Source organism: Lissotriton helveticus, chromosome 8, assembly GCF_964261635.1.
Source record: "Lissotriton helveticus chromosome 8, aLisHel1.1, whole genome shotgun sequence".
Taxonomy (NCBI): Eukaryota; Metazoa; Chordata; class Amphibia; order Caudata; family Salamandridae; genus Lissotriton; species Lissotriton helveticus.
Window position 1 is genome coordinate 1,237,754,444 of NC_136069.1, and position 25,295 is coordinate 1,237,779,738.

The 25,295-nt window shown below is 50.4% G+C and overlaps 1 protein-coding gene across 2 annotated transcripts in view; it reads left to right on the forward strand.

Annotated features, from left to right (window-relative positions):
* The window catches only part of PPP2R3B (protein phosphatase 2 regulatory subunit B''beta), a 357,728-nt gene that overhangs the window by 242,916 nt on the left and 89,517 nt on the right, over window positions 1–25,295 (forward strand). The window lies entirely within an intron of this gene.

Consider the following 25,295-nt stretch of genomic DNA (forward strand, 5'->3'; position numbering starts at 1 on the left):
TTACTCTTGAGCTTCTGCCTATGGGAGGGTGGTTGCTTTCAGTAGTTACATTTTCAAATGTTGACCATCACCTGTGTGCTTCCTATGCTTGGGACCGGACTACACCATTTACATCCTCACTTCATGTCAGTGTTTTTCTTGGGAAACACTTAGAAAAAATATTTATTGGTGAAAGCTATCTTCAAAGTCTGTAACCACCAAAGGAGTTCAAGGACAGAAGCGAAAGGGTAGTAAATATTATTTTCAGGTATGCCTTTTCCAGTTCCTTTTTGGGTCTCGCTGGCAATGCATCCACAAGGATGCATTTGTCCAGCTGGAGACCAATAGCGATCAGTCTGGGGGGAAGGAGGACAAGAGGGTGCACGAGCTTTTTCAGGCTGGATTCGTGTGCGCGAACGCGCACGTTCCGTCCTGCGCCGCCCTCCCATACTCCCAGCCTAACGCGCATGCATGCACACAGACAGACACACACACACACGCGCGCGCACACGCACTTACACAGACACGCAGGCACCCAGACACACACAGAGACCCCACCACACACACACCAGCGCACCTACACTCACGCACGCACACATACAAAGACCACCTCCCCCTCCCCCGCCGCCGCCATCGCACACACACACACACACACACTGCATACACACACGCTCACACACAGGTGCCAAGCCCCACTTACCGCCTCAGCCGCCTCTCCTTACTTCTGCTGCCATCCACTCTGTGGGCGCGGGCTTCTCGCAAAGTCGGAAGTCCCGCCCCACGACTGCCGTGAGCGTGCACATCCCAAGACCGGAAGTTCGGGAGAGTGCACGCTCACGGCTTGTTTTATAATTTAGAAACGAAGAACAAGGCGGGAAGTTATTGGCACATTTATATAATCAGTGCAGCCCAACATCAGATTGCACCGTGAATGGTGCATCGGAATCGTCATATTTATCCCCCAAATAAGTATTCGACACAACAACACACTCTAGCGTGTTTTTAGGAAACAAATTGTAATTGGGTAGGGGGCGGCGGAGGGTAACATTTGACCCAGGCAGCAGTAACCATGGGTAACACCCCAGCTCCCCCGTGCCCTGGACCTACGGAAAGCCGCAGCTCTAGGAACTTTCCCAGACACAACAACGTACTAATAGCAATTACGAAAAGTCAATGGCAGCACGGCGGGGGTGGTGTTGCAGTGACATCGGTGACCCGCGGGGCCTCTCCACGGGTCGGCTCTGATGGATACAATTACACGGTGACAAGGAAGGGCCCCCACTGAGCCACGTGCGGCCAATATGGACTGATGGGGAGTTAGTGTTTCTGGAAGACTCACCCACCTAACAACACCCACAAGCGGCCACATGCGACATTTAACTAAGCTGTGCTGTACTGGCACGAAGCAGAAAAGCGCGTGCAGACTAACAACACTCGTGCGGACGGACAGACTTAAAAACACTCTAAATGTTTTCTGTGGGTGATTTTGCAGGTTTGTATCATCTTGGAGACTTCTCTCCAGTCACTCTCCAGCTATTCTTCTGTTTTTCAAACTTCCGTGTGAAGTTTTCATACCTTCTAAATTGGAAAGTTTTCCCTGAACATGATGCGTACTCCTGAAGCTCAAGTCTGACTGATCTTCGGTAACAGCAGTCGTCGCTTTAATTCAGCTGGGTGAGCGACAGGCAAGTTTTCAATAAGACTGATTACTACCTTTCTCGCGCGGTGCACATCTGTACTCCTTTCACGGTCCCGCCGAAGAGAGGTCGTCCAATTATATAATACATATGCCTGCGGGCTACGTGAGGCGCGGGGTGAAGCTCAGTGCACTCGGCCCCTGCGGAGATCACACGTGTGTTACCGGGCTCCGTGAAGGGTGCTACATCACTGCAAGCGCTAGTCATTCATCCAACAACTCGAGTGCACGTTCTTATCACAGTGACAGCACCAAAACAGGTAAACACGCATGCTCCTGAGATGGAGAGGAAAGGTCACTCGGTGGCAATGGACACACTTCTCCTGTGTGCCAGACGATTTGGGCCCACAATTCATTAAAGACGTCATGTTACAGACTAAATCAGGTAAAATCACAGTCCGTACAAAGTGCACTGACATCCCCATTCTAACAAACATTCTCATATGGTTTTAACAAAATGAATGTACTGCCACCTGTTACACATATCTGTGACATCTGTCATATCACACAAACAGACACGCACATGCACTCTCACACACAGGCTGCACAGTTGCACAAACATAAACACACACCTCTCTGTATCACATGCACTCTGTCACATGTCATTGTTCTCAAACGAGACACATTCAAACGTCATACACCATCATGAAAGCTCTTTTTTATCTTTCCCACAAACAGACATTCACACACATAACACTACTTACGTTCTTGCACGACTCAATTTTCTCAATTACTCATAACCATACTCACAGCCCACTATCAGACACCAAACGCACACAAACACCCAAAAGGCTCACAGAGGTGCAACCCCCCCCCAGTCAACCATAAACACACTCACATAATGCACACGTGCCGTTACATACTTCACCATATGCATTTTACACCCCCTACCGGCCCCCAATGCTATAGGTATCACATTTGCAAAAGTTATAACTATTGGCATTGTAAATGACAAAGCTATTAATTTAGCTATTTAAAAAAAAAAAAACATAAATAAAAACTTTGCCATTTACAATACCAATAGCTCAAACTTTCCTAATGCGAGACCCATTGCATTGCAAATGCTTGTTTCTCTTCTAGTCGGTGGGAAAATCAGTAGGTGCACACCACACTTGTGAAAATCTTGAGATTAATGTCAAGCCCAGTACTGAAGCTTTCATGTCCAAAATTTTGTTACAAGATATTACTGGAACTCATATTGAGGTGCCCTTTAGGCCAAACACTGGGGTACACCAAAGTGTGTCACTGTTGGATTGGCCTCTCTGTTGAGTCACCCACAAACCTTTTGACAACACCCCTCATATTTTTGCTGAATTTGTTTTATGTTGGCTAAAGCAATCTAGCACTGGTTAGCAGTGATAAGGTGCACAGAGTGCTTGTGCTCACTCCCTAAAACATAGTAGAATTGCTGTACTCCTGATTGGCATATTTGAAAAGTCCCTAGTAAAGTGGTATACCATGTTCCCAGGGCTTGTAAATTAAATGCTACTAGTGGGTCTGCAGCATATATTGTGTCACCCACTTAAGTAACTCCTTAAAAATATGTCTAAGGTCTTCCATTGCCGCCTGAATGCAGTTTTAAACTGACTTTTGGACATGGCAAAACAACCCCCTTGCCAAGCCTTAAACTCCATTTTTAGGTCTCGTCCTCGAGACCTATTGCTGCCGAGATGCCTCTCAAGGGAGATAGACCAGGGCACGCGCAGCGATTTGGGCCTGTGGACGTGCACGTCCAGCCCGGCGCCGTCCTATCCCACATTGACACAGCAAGTCAGCCTCTCTCACTCACGCGCACACACACAGCCACACTCACGCATGCACACACATCCACACTCACGCATGCGCACACATACGCACACACCCCCCTCCTTACCTCACCTTACTTCTAAAGTTCCCTTCCATACCCCTTTCCGTTGAATGGCGCCCCCAAAGCATCCCCAAAAGGCACTCCGATAGCTTCCCCCTTCCCTACAAGAATTCCCCAGTTCACACGCGCAGACACACCGGTGCTGCGGGCGCTTACTTGAGCATGGCCTCTTCTTTCTCCTCCTCCTGCTTCTGCCGGTCCATGACTGCACTCCTCCTCGGTCAGGTGGCTCAGGTCAGGGATATCGGGGGCCATGCGCGCGCCCTGCACCAGGGGGCCCGCATCTGCCTCTCAATGGGATCCACCAGCAGCAGCGTTCCATCCGGCCGCCCCTGCCTTCACCGCGCGTGCCAGTTGAACGTGGGCACCCTCACAAAGAGCGCGCGCCGTGTAAGGCAGCCACGGAACGCGAGTTCACGCGCCTTGAATTACAACTGTTCTCGGGCGGGGCAGTGACCTTGCTGCTTTTATTCCTTTTTTTTTTTGTGTGGTTAATTAAAACCGAGACAACATAGAACGTTTAAAAGGCATGTTATACAACCTATACATCGCATTTTATTCCAGAACATCCAATTACTTGTGTTGGCGCCTGGCGTTCAGAATAGCTGCCCCAGAAGGATGAATGGCTGAGTCAGCAGTGATATGCACACATGTTTAACTTAGATGGCAGCAGTAAGTCTTTTGTCGATTTATTTTAAGCCCATAAGACATGAGTGCACACCCATTAAACTGCACTCAGATTGTGACATGATGAGAGCATCTTAGCTGAGACGGCTCCGCCTTTCAGCAGTCGAGACAGCTCCTCCCTTCAGCAGCACACTGGTTGCATCCTTGTGTTAAGTTGTGTGGTGTGCACTGGAGCCGAGGCTGTGTTACACAAGAGGGTATGGGTTTTAGGCAGGGCCACTGGAATTCTGAGACTGGGGAGCACAACATTATGCGGTAGTGTTGACTCCATTTTGCGGCAAGAAAAGGCAAATTATGCGGCATAACGCGGCACGTTTTTGATACTTTTACTTCATTATTTTGTAATGTTTCCATTTGGGGATGCTGTCTGGGCAAGGGTTTCGCCTCATTTAGTACCAACCAGTTTAACAACCAAATACAGAGGAAGATTCCGAAAGATGACCAGTTAACATTTGCAAAAGGTCTTTACAAAGTGCGAACCCACACCACCACACTTTCAGTAACTTTTGTTCTGTTTGACCTGGAGACCATTTTTTTTTAATCTGCAGATTATTTAGCAGATGATGGATTGCGTGGTAAATGTGGCAATATCCATATTTATGTGGAAAAAGCTGGGCCGTGGTATCACATAATTCCAGTGACCCTGGTTTTAGGGAAAGCTGCAGTACGGGCATGAACCCGCGGAGCTTTCATGCATCAAAGCAGGCTGTCTCTTAGACACCTTCTCTAGTAGATTTACAGCTGGGCAGCGTCCTCTCTCTTGTGCACCCTTCCCTCGCTCGCCCCCCCCTGCTCCCTTCTGCCCTCCCTCACCCTCGCACTCCCTGTAATTAGCCGACGGAGGTGTTCACTGCTCACATACATCACAGGAGCCTTCCTTTGAAGGGCCCTTATCTGCCCTCACATCGGGGTCGGGGTCAGGTCTGGGGAAGCCAGGGGTGCTGGGGCGGCTCAGGAGGCCCCAGTGACTAATGAGTGGCCCCGGATGCCGGCCGGGGCCACCTCCGCTGGGCAGGGAACCTGTACTGCTTGGTGCGGCCTTTAAACTGGGGAAGCGGGTTCGAGTCCCGGCGTCGGCTCAACATCCTGTGATTCTGGGCAAATCTCTTAATCTCCCCGTGCCTCAAACAAGGAGTGAGTGGCCTTGTGTAATGTAGCTGGCTCTTGTGTGAAGCGCTTCAATACCTTCGGGGCCAGTTCGCGCTATTTAAAAAAAAAAAAAAAAACTCCAACCGGTGCCAACAGCTCCATTCAAGGCGAGCGGCACCAACTGGGGTTTACTGCTCTATCAATGAACGAATTACAGCTCCGCCTGTGGCTCAGAGCTCCAGCCGAGACACACAGCTTCACCCAGGGCTCACCACAGCTCCCCTCGGGCTTAGAGGTTCCCCTGGGGCTGCAGCTTCAACCAGGGCTCACCACAGCTCCACTCTGGCATAGAGATCCCTCTGGGCCTACAGCTTCACCCAGGGCTCACCACAGCTCCACTCGGGCTTAGAGATTCCCCTGGGGCTGCAGCTTCACCCAGGGCTCACTACAGCTCCGCTTGGGCTTAGATATCCCTCTGGGCCTACAGCTTCACCCAGGGCTCACCACAGCTCCACTCCCGTTTAGAGATCCCTCTGGGCCTACAGCTTTACCCTGGGCTCAGTACAGCTCCACTCGGGCTTAGAGTTCTATTTTAGGCCTGCAGCTTCAACCAGTGCTCACCACAGCTCCACTTGGGCTTAGAACTCCATCCATCTAAGGCCTGCAGCTTCAACCAGGGCTCACTACAGCTCCACTCGGTCTTAGAGATCCCTCTGGGCCTACAGCTTCAACCAGGGCTCACTACAGCTCCAACCAGGGCTCACTACAGCTCCACTAAGGCTTAGAGCTCCATCTAAGGCCTGCAGCTTCAACCAGTGCTCACTACAACTCCAACTCGGTCTTAGAGATCCCTCTGGGCCTACAGCTCCAACCAGGGCTCACTACAGCTCCAACCAGGGCTCACTACAGCTCCACTAAGGCTTAGAGCTCCATCTAAGGCCTGCAGCTTCAACCAGTGCTCACCACAGCTCCACTCAGTCTTAGAGAACCCTCTGGGCCTACAGCGTCAACCTATAACCGGGTCATACAGCTTCACCCAGTGCTCACCACAGCTCTACTTAGGGTTTAGAGCTTCATCCGGGAGATGTAGCTTCGAGAGCTCCCAACAGCTCCTCTCGCTGGCTTAGAGCACTATCCGAGGGCTGCAGCTCCAATCAGGGCTTGCCACAGCTGGACCCAGGGGCATAGAGTAATAATAAGAACCAAAGTCCACTACAGCTGCCTTTGGTGCCTACAGCTCCACCCAGAACCTGCGCCTCCACCCAGGGCCTGCAGCTCCGATCCATTCCAGCGCACTCTGCTCGACCAAATGCTCGCCATAGCACCTCCTGAGGCCTACAGCTTCTCTAACTGCCCACAGCATACCGCACTCCCCTCCACCTATCCAGGATCTGCAGCTCAGTGACCCAGCGCCTACAGCTCTATACATTCAATGTACACAGCTCCATCTAGTGCTCAGAGCCCACAGGTCCACCCATTGCCCACACCTCCAACCGGCGACCACCTCCTCCACGAAGTGCTCGTAGCTCCTGCTCCATACGATAGGCACAGCTCCACCCAGCGCCCACAGCTCCACCCATGGCCGACTACAGCTCTACCACAACCTAGAGGTCACAGCTTCACCCAGTGCCCTCCAGGGCCCCACCAAGTACATAGGGGACTGCCCAGGACCCGCGGCTCTACTCGTTAAGTACCCAAAGCTCCAGCAGGTCCACCCGTGTGGCCCACCTACACCAACCCCTACACGAGCCAGGAGTGCCCCCGACCCCTAAACAAAGAGCCCAGAGTGCAGTGCGTGAGTTGCCTTTAGCACCAGTGAAACCTCCGATCACACTTGCACAAGCGCCCTGTTCACGACCAGTCACTGAGCGTTTTTCTGTTATTTCGTTTTTACAAAGCACTAGTGCACTCGAGAATGCTTCATGGCGCTTCATGACATCTGTGTGCGCACGCGCGCCTCTGTGTGATGTGTCTATTCAGTGCAGGTAATAATAACCCATAAGATAGCTCAGCGAGTTGAGCCCTAGCTAAAATGATCTCAGTGTATCCCTTAGGTTGTTGATCACAGTACGTCAAAAACGATGTTGGGGTCGATACTTATAAAACTGGATTTTAGAGCCGTAGGCGACTCCGATCATGAGATGTGCTGCAGAATGGTTCAATGTAAGTATTGCGGTTCATTTTCATTTCAACACCTATTAGGAGCACTCCGCCCCGAAGAGCAAAGGGGCGTTGTGCATCCGCGAAAGCCACAGCACAAGAATTAACAACCAATAGGAAAGCAATAGAAGAAAGAAAAAAATGGTAAATATAAAGAGCACAGGATACGCGGTATCAAAGATAACATTTAATTAATTTTAAAAACTTGCGGGTGCTAGCAAGTGGCAGTTCTTAGCATGTGGTGATGCCTCTTTCACCCCGAAAATTAGGACACTTGTTCCATTTTAATTGGCTTAATTAAGTTGACATTGTCTATTAAACTCAGCCTGACTTTGGCAATGGTCGGCAAATAGCCATATTTTGCTTCCTATATTCTTCTCATGCGGCCCACTGGGGACGTGGACTGGGTTTGCAGCCTAATTGTAATCTGACACCCACACCCACACCCACACACACGCACATCACCACCCGCAATCCAGGTAGTTATATATGTGGGCGCGTTACTGTGTAATTAGCTACAATCAATCATCTAGAACTTGAATAAAGTCTTTATTGCTCGATTTAACTAAAATCATTGCAATTAAAACAAGACGTGTGTACTTGCCGAGATACCCCATTCAGACGGGAGATGCCCGAATTTTAAAGTCAAAACAGGTTAATTCAAGTCTTCCTCTTTCGTTAAATTGCCCCTTTTCAATACAAGTCAATAGGGTAAATATATCCTAATTTTTTAAATGTCCCTTTTGCTGCTTTCCAAATGTTTGCATGTATGAAAAAGTCTTTGTCAATCTGCATTTTTCTTGTGCATGACAAGAGGACTGGAGTACGTGGTACACGAGTTCGTGCTTTTCCCGAAGACTTAAGGCCTTATACATTTGCCTTTTGAGTTCTTTAGTAGTTCTTTCTTCCGTTTGGTGTATTTATTGTGAACAAAAACTTAAAGTAGGTGAACATAGCTGTTGTTTTCTTTAGACAGAACTAGATTTATAACTGGTCCTGTATGTTTTGGAAACAAATCATCTCCCCTTACTATTCATGATTTATTTTGTTTACTCCTACTTTAAACATGTAGTTCTTACCTGGCGCAGCACTAGAAGCATTCGTTCTCAGTAGTATTACCCCACTCAGGGCTTTAAGCGGGGTGAAAGTAGTGGCTGGGGTGGTCTTTAATGGAGCGTGGTTTATGTAATTAGGAGCGTGGCTTAAACATGTAAACTACATTTCTGTGATTTCCCAAGTGTGCCATCTGAACAGTATTTTGGTGACTCTGAAATTTTTGTTATTGCATCAGATATGTAACACAACTGACAGAGTAAAACCAGCCAGAACTTATGACCTTGCGATGATTTTGATGTAAATGACTAATATTGGAAATGTTTAATTATGTGACTGAATTATTGAGTTCAGTGGAAGGGGCCTTCAAAGTGACTAAATTATGCCATTATATTCACTCGATTTTAGACATGTATGCTCTATTTCTCTTTGCGCCCTATAAATACACAAGTAAACCTTACCGGCTCTTGGAGCAGCGATATTGTATATGTTCTGTGTGTGTGTGCCTCTGTTCCCGGTTTTCTTGCCTCTGTTCCCGATTTTCGTGCCTCTGTTCCCTGCTCGTGCCTCTGTTCCCTGCTCGTGCCTCTGTTCCCTGTGCCTCTGTTCCTGGTTTTAGTGCCTCTGTTCGTGCCTCTGTACCCTGCTTGTCATCCGGTGCTTGTGCCTCTGTTCCCTGCTTGTGCCTCTGTTCCCTGCTTGTGCCTCTGTTCCCTGCTTGTGCCTCTGTTCCCTGCTCGTGCCTCTGTTCCCTGCTCGTGCCTCTGTTCCTTGCTTGTGCCTCTGTTCCCTGCTTGTGCCCTGCTTGTGCCTCTGTTCCCTGCTTGTGCCTCTGTTCCCTGCTTGTGCCTCTGTTCCCTGCTTGTGCCTCTGTTCCCTGCTTGTGCTTCTGTTCCTTGCTCGTGCCTCTGTTCCTTGCTCGTGCCTCTGTTCCTTGCTTGTGCCTCTGTTCCCTGCTTGTGCCCAGCGTTTGCCTCTGTTCCCTGCTTGTGCCTCTGCTCCCTGCTTGTGCCTCTGCTCCCTGCTTGTGCCTCTGCTCCCTGCTTGTGCCTCTGCTCCCTGCTTGTGCCTCTGCTCCCTGCTTGTGCCTCTGTTCCCTGCTAGTGCCTCTGTTCCCTGCTTGTGCCCTGCTTGTGCCTCTGTTCCCTACTTGTGCCTCTGTTCCCTGCTTGTGCCCTGCTTGTGCCTCTGTTCCCTGCTTGTGCCCTGCTTGTGCCTCTGTTCCCTGCTTGTGCCTCTGTTCCCTGCTTGTGCCTCTGTTCCCTGCTTGTCCCTCTGTTCCCTGCTTGTGCCTCTGTTCCCGGCTTGTGCCTCTGTTCCCTGCTCGTGCCTCTGTTCCCTGCTCGTGCCTCTGTTCCCTGCTCGTGCCTCTGTTCCCTGCTCGTGCCTCTGTTCCTTGCTCGTGCCTCTGTTCCCTGCTTGTGCCTCTGTTCCCTGCTTGTGCCTCTGTTCCCTGCTTGTGCTTATGTTCCCTGCTTGTGCTTCTGTTCTTAGCTCGTGCCTCTGTTCCTTGCTCGTGCCTCTGTTCCTTGCTCGTGCCTCTGTTCCTTGCTTGTGCCTCTGTTCCCTGCTTGTGCCCAGCGTTTGCCTCTGTTCCCTGCTTGTGCCTCTGTTCCCTGCTTGTGCCCTGCTTGTGCCTCTGCTCCCTGCTTGTGCCTCTGCTCCCTGCTTGTGCCTCTGTTCCCTGCTTGTGCCTCTGTTCCCTGCTTGTGCCTCTGTTCCCTGCTTGTGCCTCTGTTCCCTGCTTGTGCCCTGCTTGTGCCTCTGTTCCCTACTTGTGCCTCTGTTCCCTGCTTGTGCCTCTGTTTCCTGCTTGTGCCCTGCTTGTGCCTCTGTTCCCTGCTTGTGCCTCTGTTCCCTGCTTGTGCCTCTGTTCCCTGCTTGTGCCTCTGTTCCCTGCTTGTGCCTCTGTTCCCTGCTTGTGCCTCTGTTCCCTGCTCGTGCCTCTGTTCCCTGCTCGTGCCTCTGTTCCCTGCTCGTGCCTCTGTTCCCTGCTTGTTCCCTGCTTGTGCCTCTGTTCCCTGCTTGTGCCTCTGTTCCCTGCTTGTGCCTCTGTTCCCTGCTTGTGCTTCTGTTCCTTGCTCGTGCCTCTGTTCCTTGCTCGTGCCTCTGTTCCTTGCTTGTGCCTCTGTTCCCTGCTTGTGCCCAGCGTTTGCCTCTGTTCCCTGCTTGTGCCTCTGCTCCCTGCTTGTGCCTCTGCTCCCTGCTTGTGCCTCTGCTCCCTGCTTGTGCCTCTGCTCCCTGCTTGTGCCTCTGCTCCCTGCTTGTGCCTCTGCTCCCTGCTTGTGCCTCTGTTCCCTGCTATTGCCTCTGTTCCCTGCTTGTGCCCTGCTTGTGCCTCTGTTCCCTACTTGTGCCTCTGTTCCCTGCTTGTGCCTCTGTTCCCTGCTTGTGCCCTGCTTGTGCCTCTGTTCCCTGCTTGTGCCTCTGTTCCCTGCTTGTGCCTCTGTTCCCTGCTTGTCCCTCTGTTCCCTGCTTGTGCCTCTGTTCCCTGCTTGTGCCTCTGTTCCCTGCTTGTGCCTCTGTTCCCTGCTTGTGCCTCTGTTCCCGGCTTGTGCCTCTGTTCCCTGCTCGTGCCTCTGTTCCCTGCTCGTGCCTCTGTTCCCTGCTCGTGCCTCTGTTCCTTGCTCGTGCCTCTGTTCCCTGCTTGTGCCTCTGTTCCCTGCTTGTGCCTCTGTTCCCTGCTTGTGCTTATGTTCCCTGCTTGTGCCTCTGTTCCCTGCTTGTGCTTCTGTTCTTAGCTCGTGCCTCTGTTCCTTGCTCGTGCCTCTGTTCCTTGCTCGTGCCTCTGTTCCTTGCTTGTGCCTCTGTTCCCTGCTTGTGCCCAGCGTTTGCCTCTGTTCCCTGCTTGTGCCTCTGTTCCCTGCTTGTGCCCTGCTTGTGCCTCTGCTCCCTGCTTGTGCCTCTGCTCCCTGCTTGTGCCTCTGCTGCCTGCTTGTGCCTCTGCTGCCTGCTTGTGCCTCTGTTCCCTGCTTGTGCCTCTGTTCCCTGCTTGTGCCTCTGTTCCCTGCTTGTGCCTCTGTTCCCTACTTGTGCCTCTGTTCCCTGCTTGTGCCCTGCTCGTGCCTCTGTTCCCTGCTCGTGCCTCTGTTCCTTGCTTGTGCCTCTGTTCCCTGCTTGTGCCCTGCTTGTGCCTCTGTTCCCTGCTTGTGCCTCTGTTCCCTGCTTGTGCCTCTGTTCCCTGCTTGTGCCTCTGTTCCCTGCTTGTGCTTCTGTTCCTTGCTCGTGCCTCTGTTCCTTGCTCGTGCCTCTGTTCCTTGCTTGTGCCTCTGTTCCCTGCTTGTGCCCAGCGTTTGCCTCTGTTCCCTGCTTGTGCCTCTGCTCCCTGCTTGTGCCTCTGCTCCCTGCTTGTGCCTCTGCTCCCTGCTTGTGCCTCTGCTCCCTGCTTGTGCCTCTGCTCCCTGCTTGTGCCTCTGTTCCCTGCTAGTGCCTCTGTTCCCTGCTTGTGCCCTGCTTGTGCCTCTGTTCCCTGCTTGTGCCCTGCTTGTGCCTCTGTTCCCTGCTTGTGCCTCTGTTCCCTGCTTGTGCCTCTGTTCCCTGCTTGTCCCTCTGTTCCCTGCTTGTGCCTCTGTTCCCGGCTTGTGCCTCTGTTCCCTGCTCGTGCCTCTGTTCCCTGCTCGTGCCTCTGTTCCCTGCTCGTGCCTCTGTTCCTTGCTCGTGCCTCTGTTCCCTGCTTGTGCCTCTGTTCCCTGCTTGTGCCTCTGTTCCCTGCTTGTGCTTATGTTCCCTGCTTGTGCCTCTGTTCCCTGCTTGTGCTTCTGTTCTTAGCTCGTGCCTCTGTTCCTTGCTCGTGCCTCTGTTCCTTGCTCGTGCCTCTGTTCCTTGCTTGTGCCTCTGTTCCCTGCTTGTGCCCAGCGTTTGCCTATGTTCCCTGCTTGTGCCTCTGTTCCCTGCTTGTGCCTCTGCTCCCTGCTTGTGCCCTGCTTGTGCCTCTGCTCCCTGCTTGTGCCTCTGCTGCCTGCTTGTGCCTCTGCTGCCTGCTTGTGCCTCTGTTCCCTGCTTGTGCCTCTGTTCCCTGCTTGTGCCTCTGTTCCCTGCTTGTGCCCTGCTTGTGCCTCTGTTCCCTACTTGTGCCTCTGTTCCCTGCTTGTGCCTCTGTTTCCTGCTTGTGCCCTGCTTGTGCCTCTGTTCCCTGCTTGTGCCTCTGTTCCCTGCTTGTGCCTCTGTTCCCTGCTTGTGCCTCTGTTCCCTGCTTGTGCCTCTGTTCCCTGCTTGTGCCTCTGTTCCCTGCTTGTGCCTCTGTTCCCTGCTCGTGCCTCTGTTCCCTGCTCGTGCCTCTGTTCCCTGCTCGTGCCTCTCTTCCCGTTTTTTGTGCCTCTGTTCCCAGCTTGTGTGTGGCTCTGTCTGTGTGTGTGTGGCTCTGTGTGGCTCTGTGTGTGTGTGTGTGTGGGTGCGTGTGGCTCTGCGTGTGTGTGTGTGTGTGTGTGCAAATGCAATAGGTCTCGCATTTGCGAGAGATTAAGCTATTGGCATTGTAAATGACAATGCCATTTATTTATGTTTTAAAAACTAAAATAATGTCATGAGCAATGCCAATAGCTCTGACTTTAACAAGGACGAGACCATTGCATTGTAAATGCGTGTTATTACATATCAGTCACCTCTAAAGTAGGCCTAGGCAGCCTGCATTGTATTTAAAAGGTTGGACATGTACATTTAAGTTTTACATGTCATGGAAGTAAAACCTTCTATATTTATTTTTCACTTCTGTGTGCCCTACCTCTCTCATTGGATAATATTGGGCTGCCGTGTTACATTTAATAAGTGCTATTGTTTGATTGGGAACAGGTAGGACTTTCATGTTTGGTGTCAGAACATTTTTAATTTAAAATCCTCTTTAATGGGGGAAAGGCGGGATCTTGGGGAGAATGTAGCTCCATAGATCTGTTTATGTACTTCAGTGGTTCCCAAACTGTGCGCCGCGGCTCCCTGGTGCGCCGTTAGGAGTAGCCAGGGGCGCCACCGGCGCACGATGTAGGAAAGAGCTTGTGCCGAGGAAGATTGTAATCAGGTGAGAATGTAAGCAATTAATAACAAATGATGCGTCTTTTGACCCCCTAGGCTACCGCCAGCCTGAAGGCAGCAACCAAAGCTTATTTAAATTACACACAGGGATGTTACAAATGCCACCTGTATGATCATGAATCATGAACTCAAGAGCGCACGGCCGGCATATGCGCGGCTACGTGCTTTCACGCTGCCTCTGCCTATATTCACAGAAATGAATGTTGAGCGTTACTGCTGTCGGTGTTCAGTCGTGCCTCTAGGGACCCTCTTCTCAAGAGACAAGTAGGTTGGTTTCAAAACTAATACTCCTTGCTTTAAGTTACTTGTTACTTTAATCATTAATGTCAAGAAGGGGAACATGTCAAACTCGTGACCCATAAGCAGCCCGTGTATTTCCATGCTGGCTGCTTTTCCTGCACTTTGTTCGTGTGAGGATAAACTGTGCCGAATTTTACAAGTCAGAAATTTAAGTGGGCAGACTCGCTGTGGAAATAGGCCGCATTGCAGACAGGATTAGTTTCTCAGCCCCAGTCTGACCCTCAGCAAGGGCTGGCAGGAAGCATGTAATAACACCGTCACATGTAATAACCCAGTCACTGTAATAACCTTTCCTACTCAGCCTCCGTGAAAGTTTCTCATTCTTCCCTCCAAATGGTTCTCCATGTTAGTGACAAGAAGAGTAAGGCCTCTCAAATTAAATGAGTAAGTAACTTTTTAGCATTTAAGACAGTGCATTCTGGGACTTGTAGTTTGTCTTTTTTTACACTATGATGAGTATAATCTCACAACTCATTGTAAGCAAGAGCTTTGTATTATTTCTTACTTAACCAATTATAGTACTGGAAGTACTCCCAAGGTCTGGCTTACATCCCCCTCACCGGTGAAAAAAAGTGTCATGATGGGGAGCCATGGCCAACTGCCAATTAGGTCAATGGTGCCACAGGCCGAAAAAGTTTGGGAACCACTGATGTACTTCTTCAGCACTCATGTCTTATGACCCTAAATTGTGTTGTGATATGAACCCAATGGAATGTTGCGCAAGTTGGTGGGGGGAGGGGGAGTTCTTGTTCTTATGGTCTTTGAAAGTTTCCTTTGTTTTCTTTTCTTTTTTCTTTTTTTTTAATATTCTTTTTATTTTCTCCGAACGGCTCTAGCGCTCCAGCTCCCTGGTGCCCTTGAATGTATCCCCGTAGGTGATGCGCCCTCCGGTACTCTTTAAGGGCTGCAGCAGTGGTTTCTGGGTTACAGAGCCCTGCATACACAGAGCGCTATTGTCCAGGTGCCCTATGCGATGGACGTGTACGTTAATAAAGAACATATATGATGGGCAGCGCTCGATAGTGGTAGATCTGACCGGGGAGGATGCCGAACTATGCAATAGACCATGAAAGGGAGCCGCTGAAGTCACTAATGCACGATACTGTACATGGTATAGGTCATAGAGCCGCTGGGATGGGGGCGGGGGGGAAGAGGTTTGGTTTGATATGTATTTTAAGTATTTTCAGTGTCATGGAAATGATAGTCTTATGCATCAAAGACTCAGCATTCGCAGAATGAACAATGTGCACGTATGGCTTGGGTGCCCCAAAGGTTATAATGGGGGACATATTCTGGCTGGATTATACGTATGGGTGGGGGCGTGCGCCGCCAGGTTATGCAATGTATGGTGCAACGCTTTATGATGTAATGTGTCATTTTCTTCATTCAATAAAATGTGTTAAAAAAAATCCTCTTTAATGGTAAAGTTGGATTTTAAGTCACAAGTTTGAAAATGCCACTTTTTGAAAACTGGGATTTTCCTGCCCTCACTATTTGGCAACAGCAATCTGTTCCTGGGTCACATGACTGGGTGTACTATGCAGCTGGCCTTTATTCCTCCCACGTAGCCACACAATAAAGGGATTAGGTGTTCCTAAACTGGCCATCACGGCACAATGGAGGGGCAATAGACTGTGCCCTTTGCTTCACAGAAAGGACTTCATACCCCTTCATTGTTAAAGCAGCCAGGCTAAAGCAAGGGAAATGGATGTTAGAAACTTCATGCACTTCAAAGGGATTCTCTAGAAACCTCTACTTCAAAGAAGACAGAAGTTATAAAAAATAGGACCCTCACACTTTCTGGACCTGTGAAAGGACTCTGAGGAATGCCTGCTACTGTGGCATGCTGTGTACCTCTGAGGACTGCTTTGCTGCATCAGGAAGGAATGAATCCTCTACTGCTTAAAACCTGCCCTAAACCCCTCAGAGGCCTGCCCTGCTGCTTGAGTCCTGTTCCACTTCTTAAACCCAGGACTGCCAAAGTGAATCCAAGGGCTATTTGACTGGCCTCCTGACCAGAGCCTCAGAGACAGAAAATCATTGACAGACTACAGGGGCTGTCCAACGACCCTGAACCAGGGACAATCGATTATAACACCTAACAGTTGACTCTGGTGAAACCATAAAAAATCACATACATAAAATGAAAAAATTAATTAGGAAAGAGAAAAAGAAGCCTATACATATACAAAAGCAGTTTTGAAAAAACAATTAGAATTTATTGAACTTATGATTTCTTAAAAACAATAACGCACAAGAAAAACGTTGGCAGAAACAAAAACAAACAATTCACAGGCCAAACAAGTGGCTAACAAACAGACATTATATATACAAAAAGAACAACAAAAACAAAATAATGCATAATTATGAATTAGGGCCACAGAGGCGTCAACGGCGTTTCGACTGCTGGGTTATTGTGCGGTCATCATCAGGACCAAAAGGTTGCTTGAGCGTACAGTTACTGTATAGTAAAAAACATTAAAATTACTACAAATACATGTAAGAGATAGGCTTCTTCAAAGGAAAATACTGGGGAGGGAAAACCACCCAGTGAGAATTAAAACAGAAGGACACACACCACACCATTTGTGATACCTTCACCCAATCTAAAAAGATGTTTAAAAAAAAGTCACCTTAGTCTAAGACAGATCAGTCATAAATGGACTGGTAGTTAGGCGAGAATTCTAAGCTCTGAAAAATAAATGTATCTACCATTACAAACAACCAAGGAGGTTACTCCAAAAGGTCACTAAATCGAAATAGTTATTGCCATAAACTTACTAGAGGAAGTGATTGCTAACTGCAATCCAATATATCATCATAGGACCTCTCAATAGTCCTCTCGTGTATCTCCAGGGAATATAAATCGATTGGATGGCATATAATTGTGCCCAATAAATCGGCTGTAAAAAACAGAAAGGAGAATTAACAAACTGAGCTAATGCCCCACTTGTACGACATGAGCATTCAGTATTTATAACATTGGCTCAGTAATTAACCACATGAGCCATAGTATATTAAAACTTAATATGCAATTTAAACTCAACGTGGTTATAGAATTCATAACCTGGCTCAGTAATTGACCACATGGGCCACAGTGTGTGGAAGCTTTATAATGCATATATTGACTCTACACAGATATCAATTCGATTCAGATATGTCAGAAGAATTATGTTACACATAAAAAACGTGTGCAATTCACGAGACATAAATCTCAATGTCATAAAATCGGTTGTATGTCGTGCAATTATATGCTAATATAAGAAAAAAGTAAAGCTGCACGATGCTGCATGTTACTAAGCGGGTGTTTGAAAACCTCAATATGCTTAACCCACGGGGTTTCTACGGGGATTCAGTATTAATTACAACCGTGTATGGTAGTTTGTGTTCAAATACGACTTCCCCAATAAGTAGTACTATACTTCCGAAGCTGGCGTCAACCATTACTAAAAAGAAACCAAAATGGAAACAGCGTATTTAAAACCCTCAATAGGCTTGACCTACAAGGTTTATACGGGGATTCGGTATTAGTTACAACTCGTATACACTAAATAGTGAACACATGCGACCTCACCAATAAGTAATAACGGGCGTCCACCATTACGGAGACTGCCTGTCGAAAAAAACAATGTTACAAGTCCCACAGGACCATCTGTTGTAATAAAGCGATCGTCCATAATCGAGAGAAAGTATACGTGGTCAGCCATTAGTTGTGCCACGTACTAAAAACAACAAATTAAGCAACAAGAGCCACTCACCGAAGTTGAAAACAGGAACCCTGTCACTCTCGAGTTCTCGCCATCATAGCGATTGCACAAATGGCATATAGAAATAGAGAAAGGCCACATACAGCGTGTGCGTGTGTCAGCCATATTAGATCTTTACGTCAATAGTGTTTAAAGATAGAAAAGGGGGCGCGTTAGGACACGTTCGTCTAACGGCCATATTAAGTCAGGCAAAATCCTATAGGAAGCAACCATTGGGCCTATATGAAGGCCCTAGTGCCGATATCGTGGCGAGCCAAAACATTTGAGCTAGCCATCTTGAAAGAGGCAAAAGACTTTAATAATTAGAACAGCTAAAATATAACGATACTGTTTACCTAAAAAAAAGTAAACATAATAGTTACAATTGCCGTCCAGTTGAAAACAAATAATAATGGTGATAATTATAAAGTGATAATTAGACATATAAAGTGCAACTATAACGTGGACTATCAAAAGTGTTAAATTATCAAACCTTGCATTATAAATGTTAATAATATAGTGATTTAAGAAATAATAATAAGTGATTAAGTAAAAAAAGTTTTTTGTTAGCCCAGAACAAAGATAAATCAAAAAAGCATTTTCCTTCAAACAAGTCTAGTTACAAAAACCAAAGGATAGCTCAGTAAAATCAGAAAAGCACACAACAACTAACAATTACATCATAGGAATGTCCATGTCATAAGTATTATGGTGAACAGATGAGATAAACATATATCGTTCAGTCGGTTGTTATATAGCAACAAAAGTTCCATAAGCCAAAATGCTATCCAATCCCGAAGGGGTGGTGCAAATTGTATGGACACAATCCAAAATGCATGATATTTATTACAGAGTGCATATAGATGATACATAACTGATATATTCTACATGGTACTTCTACACAGAATATATATAGAACAACAGCAAGAAAAAATTAGTACAGATGAAACATAACTGATATATTCTACAGGTTACTTCTACACAGAATACATATAGAACAATAAAAGTTAAAACAGGATCCAAGATTCTTAACACAGTTATCGGATTCGGAGCTCAACTAGTCACAATAGAGTGACACTCCTCCATGGAGTTAAGACCCTGATTAATGCTATTGCATCTGAGCATCCAACGACACTCAGTGCGATTCAAGATATTGGAGATGCTCCCACCTCGTTCAGGGGTTATAATTACTTCGATGACCTGCCAGCGCATATCTCCAAAACTATTGGACATTACAAATGTGGCGGCTGCCTCATGTGTGTGTCCAGCTTGAATACAAAAGAGTTTATACATGGGTACATCAAGCATGATCTGCGCAGTTTCGCTAATTGCAACACGGCTAATGTCGTATATGCAATCTGGTGTCCGTGCGACCTGATCTATATCGGTCAAATGACGCAAAAGATTAAAACACGACTTGGACAACATAAAAGCCGAATACGGTGACTTACTAAAAATGCCCCCCTAGTGGCCCGTTATCAACAGTTCAATCATGCCCCTGGAGATATGCGCTGGCAGGTCATTGAAGTAATTAAAACCCCTGAAGACCTGAAGTTAACCACATCATAGAGGTGGGAATAGTGCGTGAGCGAGCGAGAGAGATGGGTGAGAAAGAGTACGAGAGAGAAAGATAGCGGGACAAGTGGAAGGGGCACCTAGATGGGGGAGGCAAGCGGTGGACTAGTGCACAGCGTGAGGAGGTAGAGGAAGGTAGCATGTGTGAGTAGGCAGTTTAGAGAGCAGACAGGTAGTGTGAGGGAGGGATGAGAGGCGGCAGTGGTATTTCGAGTTGAGAGTGGATTATGGGATTGTGAGAGATGAAAGGGGAAGTGGGTATGTGGGGAAGAGATGACAGTGTCTACTTGGGACATAAGGTCGTGGAGCTCTACTCTAACTGTTGTCACATTGAAAGGCTTGCTGAAGTGACAGGCAAACATCCACAAACATAATTATTTGAAAGAGACCCGTTAGTAATAGATTCCTTACGTTAGAATATCCCCAGGTGTCAGACTGGATCCGGAATTTTTTTGCGTAGCAGTACCCATGCGCATCGGTAGGCGTTGTCCGTGGCTCCACGTCCGTCGTCGGCGTCGTGGGTGCCCTGATGATGTCGTCGGAGTACTTAGATGCCGCCTCCGCGTGCTGACGTCAGTTCTTTTTTCCGCGCCAGCTAGCGCAGATTTGGAAAAAGTTGTACCCTAGTCACTTTTTGACTAACCTTTTGAGATCCTTTTTGATCCTTTTTCGAAGTCTATTCGACTCCAACGGTGCCGGTAGGGATGCCCGGGTTTAAGCCCTGCGCCGACTGCAACCGCCTATGTCGGTTACCGATCCCCATCGCCGGTGCCTGCACTGTTTAGGCCTGGACCACGACGACAAGTCCTGCTCCGACTGCCGGTCCCTGACGTCTAAGGCTAGACGGCAGCGGTCCCATAAGCGACTCGAGCTTCGGCAGTCTGCCCCGCGCCGCTTGAGGTCCCGGTCTGCAAGGAGGTCGAGGGACCAGTCGCGGGGCCGCAGCCACCACAGTTCCGGCAGTCGTCATCGGTCTTCGGGCTCGAAGTCCTCAGGTAAGAGGCACAAGAAGTCGAAGAGTCGTCATCGCTCTTCGGACTCCCGCCGACGCTCGCGCGAACGCGGCCGGGGGTTCGGGCGACACCGCCCACGCGGCTCCGTTAGAGCCGCAGGTGTCGGGGCCTGCTCCACACCCGCTGGTCCCTGGGCAGGACGCGACGCCGGGGGGGATTGCAGACTTCCCCATGCCCATGAGGTCGCTCGCTCCTCCGCAGGGTTCCGCGGCGCCTTCGGGCCAAGCGGCCCCGACTGGGTCCCCACGCGGGCCAGACGCTTCGGTCCCAGCGCCATCGGGTTCTTCGGCCGCGGCGCCATCGGCGACTTCGGTCACGATGCCGCAGTGCCCCTCTGAGTCCGATTCCGGATCCGGGTCGCCGCCGGTCGACTTCGCCGGCGTCAGCCCCTAGGGTGTCGCCCCCGGCGACGTCCCAGGACGACGTCCTCCCTGGTCCTGCCCTCGATTCGGGTCCTGCGCCGGAGCGGCGCCGCTCATGTGAGAATTTTATTTCTATGACCCGACCCCATCTTTTGAGCCTGAGTACCAGGCGGTGGGTGATGAGGACGACTGGGAGGGGTCTGAGGACCCTCTGGCACGTGAGTGTCAGTCTTCTGCGGACTGGACAGGAGAGCTTGGGGAGGCCAGTGGTCTGGACACTTCGCCCGACACTGGTTTTGTCTCCCCTCCTAGCGTGGCTACGGAGGAGGGGGCTGCTTATAGCGTGGTGCTGATGAGGGCGGCCAAGGCCTTGGGCCTTGAGCTCCCCGTCGCGGCCGTGAGGACTAACCTCCTCACTGAGGTCCTTAAACCGCAGTCAAGCTCGGCCGAGCCTCTGCTGCCGTTTAATGAGGCCTTGTCAGACGTTCTTTTGGGCACTTGGTCCAGGCCAGCCACAGGGCAGCCTGTGGATAGGAACGTGGCCAGACGCCACCGCCCGGCTCCGGGTGACCCCTGCTTTCTGTCTACTCATCCCTGAGAGCCTGGTTATCCAGGCCTCCAATTCCCACACCGCATTCCCGTAGGCTCCCCCCGACTGGGAATCCAAGAGGTACGAGAATTATGGGAAAAAGATATTCTCCTCCCTGAGTTTGGGATTGCGGTCAGTCAATACCGCGTGCCTCTTGGGCCGCCACACCCACTCTCTGTGGGACACGGTCGCCGCCGTGCTGCTAGAATGCCCGTTGGAGGTACGGGCTAAACTCAGCCAGGCCCTTGTGGAGGGCCGAGATGCGGCACGGTATTCCATCCGGTGTGGGCTGGACACTACCGACTCTCTAGGCAGAGCGATGGCAACGACGGTGGCGATTGGTCGTCACGCCTGGTTGAGGACCGCCAATTACTCGGCCGATGTTCAGAACACACTTATGGACATGCCGTTCGAAGGCCCTCGCCTCTTTGGCGACAAGGCCGACCATGCGCTTGAGCGCTTTAAGGACTCCAGGGCTAAGGCCAAGTCCTTGAGCCTCTCGGCCCGCGCCAGTAAAACGGGTGCCTTTCGCTCCTTTCGTGGCCAAGGAAGGGGTGCCCCCACACGTGCTGCCAGCCACGCGCCGCAGTCTAACATCCAGCGCGGTGGTGGCCGTGGAATCCGCCGTGGAGGCGGTCGGGGACAACGGCGTGGCCAGTCCACACCTACCCCTGCATCATCCGCCTCAAAACCCTCCTAGTCTGTGCTTTCAGGCCCATGTGACGCCAGTGGGGGGCAGGGTTCGCCATCACCACCACCACTGGCGCACTGTCACTTTGGACAGGTGGGTGCTGCAAATCGTCCGAAGGGGCTACTCCCTCCCCTTCAAGGCGTCCCCTCCAGCCATGCCAACGCAGTACCACCGCATGTCGGGGGATCACTTGACACTTCTACAAGAGGAAGTTACGGCCCTTTTGGCCAAGGGGGCCGTCGAGCGCGTTCCTGGGCCAGAAGTAGGGTGTGGTTGTTACTTCCACTACTTTCTGGTACCCAAGAAGGAGAAGTTCAAGATGCTGACATTGGCTCAGGTCTTAGCTGCCCTAGACCCTGGAGACTGGATGGTAGCGTTGGACTTGTAGGACGCTTATTTTCACATCCCCGTCCTGTCGGCCCACCGGCGATACCGGCGGTTCACGGTAGGCCACGAGCACTTTCAGTTTACCGTGCTCCCCTTCGGCCTCACCAGTGCTCCTCGGGTATTCACAAAAGTGACGGCGGTGGTCACAGCTCACCTGCGCAGATCAGGGGTTTCAATCTTCCCCTATCTCGACGACTGGTTGTTGAAGGCGGGCTCTCGCCAGACAGTCGTCTCCCACCTCCAGACTACGGCCGACCTCCTGCACTCACTGGGGTTCTCCATCAACGGGCCGAAGTCACACCTGTGCCCCTCTCAGAAGCTCCTTTTCATCGGAACGGTTCTGGACTCTAGATATTCAGCCTTTATCCCGAGTTTCGGTCAGGTTGACGCTGCGGCTCCTGGGCTGATAGCCTCCTGCATCCTACTGGTGCATCACGCCAGGTGGCGGATGCGGGCTCTGCAGTGGGACCTGAAGTTTCAGTGGGCACAGCATCAGGGCAACCTGTCCGACCACGGCCTGATCTCGGAGGGCACTGCGAGTCAGTTACAGTGGTGGCTCACGAACCGCGATTGGGTCAGCGGCAGATCCCTCTCGCTACCCCAACCAGAACACATAGTAGTGACGGATGCGTCCCTCCTGGGATGGGGGGGAAACATGGGAGTGGCGGAGATCAGAGGCCTCTGGTCTCCGGCAGAGTCCCGGCTCCATATCAACCTTCTGGAGCTGCGGGCGATCCGACTTGCACTGAAGGTATTCCTTCCCTCTCTCCGGGGAAGTGTAGGGCAGGTGTTCATGGACAACACCACCACCATGTGGTACTGCAACAAACAGGGCGGGGTGGGGTCGTGGACCCTTTGTCAGGAGGCTCTGCGCCTCTGGACATGGCTGGAACACCAGGGCGTCACCCTGGTGGTTCAACACCTGGCAGGTTCCCTGAACGCCAGGGCGGATGAACTCACCCGCCGCGGTGCATGATGGATCACGAATGGCATTTGAACTCGGACGTAGCGCAAGGTCTCTTTTAGCAGTGGGTAGAGCCTTGGTTAGATCTATTTGCCACCGAAGAGAACGCACAGTGTCATCAGTTCTGCGCGTTGGAATTTAGAAGGCGGCACTCGCTCAGAGCCGCTTTTCGTCGCGAGTGGAGTTGCGGTCTGTTGTACGCCTTTCCGCCTATATCACGTCTGCCCAGAGTGCTGAAGAAGATCAGGCGAGACCGGGCCCAAGTCATCCTTGTGACTCCAGACTGGGCACGAAGATACTGGTATCCCGAGCTACTCAGCAAGTCAGTCGATCCCCGATTCGTCTGCCTCTTCAGGAGGACCTTCTGTCGCAGCAGCAGGCGACGGTCCTCCACCCGAACCTGTCCAGTCTCCACCTACATGCGTGGAGATTGAGCGGCAACAGTTGAGGCCATTTGACTTGCCTCCTGAAGTGACGTGATTCTGGCAGCCAGGCGTCCCTCCACAATAACGGTATACGCCTGCAGGTGGAACAAAGGCTGTGGATCCACTTTCAGCCCCCCTTTCAGAGGTTCTCCTCTTCCTTCTTTCTCTTGCCCAGCAGGGCTCTGCTCTGGGCACTATCGATGGCTATCTCTTGGCCGTTTCAGCCTTCTTAAGGCTTCCTGATCAGCCATCTCTTTTCAAGTCCCCTGTTGTAAATCGATTCTTGAAAGGCATCACACACATGTTCCCTCCTGTTCCCTTTGTGATGCCTCAGTGCTTATCTGATGTGCACTCCCTTTGAGCCACTTCATAACTGTCCTCTTAGTCTTCTGACTCTTAAAACTGCATTCCTGGTTGCCATCACTCCTGCCAGGAGAGTGAGTGAGCTCCAGGCTTTGTCTTCTAAGCCTCCTTTCCTCTCTGTCCATCCGGACAAGGTTGTTCTGAGGACTCGTCCTTCTTTCCTGCCCAATGTGGTTACAGCCTTTCATATCGGGCAGTCCATCACCTTGCCTACCTTCTTTCCACCTCCGCATCCCTTGAAAGACAAAGAGAGGCTTCACCGTCTGGACCCAAAACGTGCCCTCTCCTTCTATCTAGACCGCACACGCCAGTTCTGGGTGGACGGACAGCTCTTTGTGGGTTACGTGGGCTCTAAGAAGGGACGGGCAGTGCACAACGGACCATCTCTCGGTGGGTCGTTTTGTGCATCAAGGTTTGTTACTCCTTGGTGAAAAAGGAGCCTCCTGTGGGGCTGCGTGCCCATTCCACTCTGGCCACAGCGGCTACTACTGCCCTGGGTCGGGGAGTCCATTTGCAGGACATCTGTCAGGCAGCTACTTAGGCCTCGCTGCACATGTTTGTTAAGCTCTACTGCCTGGATAGCCAAGTCCGGAGAGATGTTTTTTTCGGCCGTTCCGTTCTCCAGGACTTTCTGGTGTGATCTCGGTTCGGAGACCCACCACCGGGGTTGGTATTGCTAGGGTATCTATTCTAAGGTAAGGAATCTAACACTAACCTGTTTCTTTCAGATGCACAATTTACTTGCCTTCGGTAATGATATATCTGTAAGAAACAGTAGTTAGTGTTAAATTCCTTACCGCCCCACCCATCCTCCCCGCTCTGCGAACCACTATCTAGGGTTAAAGTATCTCCCCTTGAGGGCCCTAGTTTCATGGCACCAGTGTCGGTTTCTTGCATGGCTCTGCATTCCTGGCGTGGAAAGCTATGTACAAAACTGACAGCGCACGAGGGCGGCGTCTAAGTACTCTGACGACGTCATCCCGGCAATCACAACGCCGACGATGGACGCGGAGCCACAGACGACGCCTACCGACGCGCAAGGGTACTGCTGACGAAAACTTTCCAGATCTGACGCCTGGGGATATTCTAAGGTAAGGAATCTAACACTAACTACTGGTTCTTACAGATATATTGTTACCGAAGGTAAGTAACTTGTGCTTCAATGTCATTTTCCTTGATTTATGCTTTCTACCTGTGACGAGGTGGCAGGCCAAATCTTGCTAGCGATTCAGGCAGAAGCAAATAAGGAGCGCTTCTGGTTTTTTTTAAATAGAAGAATCTAGTTTTGGATGAGTACAACATACTCAGTGAGGCTTGTGGGTTA